Genomic DNA, 4,844 nt, shown 5'->3' with positions numbered 1-4,844 from the left:
ATCACTCTTAGCTGCAATGGCATATTCCTTACTACAATCTCCGCATTGGCCTCTCCACAGCATTCCACTTCTCTGCCATCCACCGCTCTAATGTTACTGGTTCCATTCCAAGAGTTGGTGACGCTCGTAGTAATGAGTGTTGTTGTACATCCAGTATCAACAAGAGCTATAGCCCTCTTTCCATTGATGGTGGTCACTAACTGTGGCAACAAACTCTCATACACCTGTTCAGTATAAAAGGGGTGACTACTGGCACAATAGCACCCCTTTACTCGTTTCCCGGAAGCGAAGGGCAATTCCTGCTAATGTGCCCTACTTGGCCACACCGAAAACAGATAATGTCTGGTTGTGGCTCTCTACAGTCTCTCATCAGGTGTGGTCCTTGACATCGAAAGCATTTACCGGTAAATCCACAGCCTTGCTTCATCACTGGTCGCTCCTTTCAGCTTGCCACAGCAGCCGCAACCACCCCTAGCTCACCGGACTGTTTCACCAAAACTCTAGCATGCCTTAGAATCTCCTCCACCTCCATGGTTTCAATATCAGTAAGTCATTGCAGTTCCATGGAGATGCGATCAGGGAAACCAGTTACAAGATCCAGCTTTACAGTGTTCTCAAGGCTGCGTCCCCCATATCCAGCCAATCCTGCTAGTCGCCTTATCTCTGCCACGTACACGTCCACAGACTCCCCAGTCCAGGTGACTCTTTTGAGCTTGTTGTAAGCCTCAAACGCGCTCTCGGAAAATGCGGTCTTTAACCAGTTCTCGATGCTCTCAGCAATGGCCTTATCCATCTCTGCCATTTCTAGATAGACTGCTAGAGCACTTCCTTCCAAATACATAGCTATTTATGTGGCTACATCCTCGATCTTCTGCAGCCTTGCCACCAACTTCAGCTTGTTAAGCCACACAACTACGTCACCTTCTCCAGTAAATGGCCTCAGGATATTGCTGCTCAATCTTACTCCGTCACCCATTTTTGTCACTGCGCCGAAATAGCTTGACGTTAAATTTGAACTCAACTCCAACTCCAAAATCCAACTCCAAAATTCAACTGTTCTCTTCTCACTGCACTTTCCACACTGACACCTAAAATAAAGACGGCTCTTTTATAGAGACCTAACCACATCTCATTTGCATACCCCTCCGCCCTCTCCTCACATCATGTGATCATCAGTCCATAAATACCAGGGGGCGGCCATTTTTATTTTCTCTTTTTTTTTTCTTTCCTAACACTGGCCGTACGATGCATGAGGTAAGGTTCTTTACTTTTAACCACACAATCTATGTTCACTTATCGCCAATCTTTCACGAAAAACACCCCTCTAGCTGAAACCACTCTAAGTAATTTTCCCAACTCTTTTATCTGTGCCTAAATCAAAACGTAGATTCCATGAACAAAGCTTCTTTCTTAGAAGTGCACGCCTGTGGAACTCTCTTCCGTTTGCTTGTTTCCCACCTGACTACAACTAGGATGTCTTCAAGTCAAACATAAACAAGTTCCTGATAAGCCACCCCCTTAAGTAAACACTTTATTAGATCTCCATTACTAATGATTACTACGATATTGTCCCATTGATTACTGTACACGCAATTACCCTTATCCTTGAGTGGTTTCCAGGCCTTGATAAGTGGTGACTTCCATTTAAAAAAAGAAAAAAAAACCCTAACAGCCAGTTATGGTTCTCCTCAGAATGTGTTGCTGTCTTTGCTTCCAACGTAATAAATGTAATGAGACTAAAGCCGCTTTCAGGACTACCAGCAACCACAATAAAAAAGTAATAAAGAATGCAAGAGAGTAGCTGATCAGCGGCTTGGATCCCACCAGTTTTGGCAAATAACAAATAGGATCCTGAACAGAAGTGTGCGTTCTATCCCAACCATTATCAATGGACCAGAGGTCATCTCGTCAGCGTCAGACAAGGCCAAACTATTTGCAAAGAACTTTGCAGCTAATTCTACCCTATGCAACGAAGGCCATCAACTCCCCATATTTCCTCCTATAACACAGAACAAGCTAGGTAACATACAAATATCCGTGCATGAGGTCGCCAAGCTAATCAAGAACCTAGATGTCACTGTGCCGAAATAGCTTGACGTTAAATTTGAACTCAACTCCAACTCCAAAATCCAACTCCAAAATCCAGTAAAGCAACTGGCCCTGATGGCATCCCAATTATAGTGTTAAAAAAGCTTAAACCAGAACTTGCTCCCATACTTACGAAACTATTTAAGCACTGCCTTAAGGAGAAGTGCTTTCCGACCCCCTGGAAGACCTCATCAGTTTGCCCTGTATTTAAGAATTCAGGTGATAAGTCCTCTCCCTCTCAGTACAGACCAATAAGTCTCCTGTGTGTTATGAGTAAGTTGCTGGAATCCATATTAAATAGAGAAATAGTCAACCACCTCAGCAGGAATAACCTTCTTAGTGACACACAATATAGTTTCCACTCTGCAAGATCTACCACAGATGTGCTGACGGTTATATCCCACAGGATTAGTGAATCTCTTGACAAAGCCTTCCTTTCTACGGCAATTGCTCTTGACATATCAAAGGCCTTCGACAAGGTATGGCATAAGGGTCTACTTCACAAGATTTCCAGCTGCAATATAACTGGAAATGTTTTCTCAATCATTAAATCATTTCTCTCCGATAGGTTCATAAGAGTAGTGGTAGATGGACAAAAATCGGAGGCCTGCAATATAAAAGCTGGAGTCCCTCAGGAGTCAATCCTGGGCCCAACTCTCTTCCTGATCTACATCAATGACCTCCCTAAACACATACTTAAATCATTCGTTGACATCTATGCTGATGACACGACCATCTACGGCAACACATCAAAGGCTGTAAATGACAAAGTTCTCTCAGATTCTCTCTCCTCTGATCTCGAGTGCGTGGTTCAGTGGGGAAAGATGTGGTGGTTACCTTTAATGCATCCAAAACCAAACTCCTATCCTTACATCATCAACGCTCTGATCCCCAGCTGGCATCAATTGTGATGGATGGCTCTCGTCTGGGTGAGGCCCCGTGTTTTGACAAGCTTCTGGGTTTGACCTTTACTCCTGATCTGAAATGGAACACGTACATCAAGTCTGTTGCCAAGGTCGCTGGAAAGATGGTGGGATCCTTCTACCACTCCAGAAGATATCTCACTACTGATGCAATTCTCTATCTATATAAAAGCCAAGTACGTCCAAGGATGGAATACTGTTGCCATATCTGGGCAGGAGCTGCCAAAAACAACCTATCATGCCTTGACAGAGTACAAAATAGACTTCGTGGTTTAGTGGGGGATGCCCTTTTCTCTACCCTGCAACCTCTCTCCCACAGAAAAGATGTTGCGAGCCTATCCTTGTTTTATCATTATTTTCATGGCAGGTGCTCGTCTGAATTCCAATCCCTGGTCCCCCCTCGCCAATCTTTCACGAAAAACACCCGTCTAGCTGAATCCAGTGAAAAATTTCCCCCACTCTAAATCAAAACGCAGATTCCATGATCAAAGCTTCTTTCTTAGAACTGCATGCCTGTGGAACTCTGTTCCGTCTGCCTGCTTCCCTCCGGACTACAACTTGGATGTCTTCAAGTCCAATGTTAACAAATTCCTAATGAACCACCCCCCTAATTAAACACTTCATCAAATCTCCACACTAACGTAATGTACTTGCAATAACCCTTATCCCTGAGTGGCTTCCGGGCCTTGATAAGTGGTGATCACTGTGTAAAAAAAAAAAAAAAAATGCTCAGTCTGTCAAGTCCAAAGTAGCTGAGCAACGGCTTGGTTCCCACCAGTTTTGGCAAATAGCAAACAGGATCCTGAACAGAAATGTGTGCTCTATCCCAACTATCATAAATGGACCTGAGGTAATGTCATCAGCATCAGACAAAACCAAACTCTTTGCCAAGAACTTTGCAGCTAATTCTACCCTTTGCAACCAAGGCCGCCAACCCCCAATATTTCCTCCTGTATCAGAAAACACAATATGTGATATACAAATGTCTGTGCGTGATGTTGCAAAGCTAATCAAAAACCTTGATTCCAGTAAAGCAACTGGCCCTGACGGTATTCCAATTATAGTACTCAAAAGACTTCAACCTGAACTATTACAAAACTATTTAAACATTGTCTTAAGGAGAATTGCTTCCCATCACCCTGGAAAATCTTATCAGTATGCCCCGTATTTAAGAATTCAGGTGATCACTCATCTCCCTCTCAGTACAGGCCAATAAGTCTCCTGTGCATCATGAGTAAGTTGCTAGAATCTGTGTTAAATAAAGAAGTAGTCAACCATCTCAGCAAAAATAACCTTCTTTCTGACACGCAATATGGTTTCCGTTCTGGTAGATCTACAGCAGATGTGCTTACAGTTATAGCTCATAGAATTAGCGAACCTCTTGGCAAAGGCTTCCTTTCTAGGGTAATTGCTCTTGACATATCAAAGTTCTTTGATAGAGTATGGCATAAAGGTTTACTTCACAAAATCTCCAGCTACGGTATAGCTGGAAATGTTTTCTCAATTATTAAATCATTTCTCTCTGATAGGCTCATAAGAATAGTGGTTGATGGACAGAAATCAAAAGCTCACAGTATTAATGCTGGAATCCCTCAGTGGTCCATCCTGGGCCCAACTATCTTCCTGATCTACATTAATGATCTTTCAAATCACATCCTTACATCATTCATAGACATTTATGCTCATGACACTACTATCTATGGTCGCACATTTAAAACCATAAACGATCAAGTACTTTCCGATTCTCTCTTCTCTGATCTTGAGCAAGTGCTACAATGGGGAAAGAGGTGGCCGGTTACTTTTAATGCATCTAAAACCATGCTTTTATCTTTA

The sequence above is a fragment of the Euprymna scolopes genome, chromosome 5 (assembly GCF_053919585.1).
Source record: "Euprymna scolopes isolate OS-2025 chromosome 5, ASM5391958v1, whole genome shotgun sequence".
NCBI lineage: Eukaryota > Metazoa > Mollusca > Cephalopoda > Sepiida > Sepiolidae > Euprymna > Euprymna scolopes.
The sequence above is the reverse complement of the archived record's forward strand: the minus strand, read 5'-3'. Positions refer to the sequence as shown.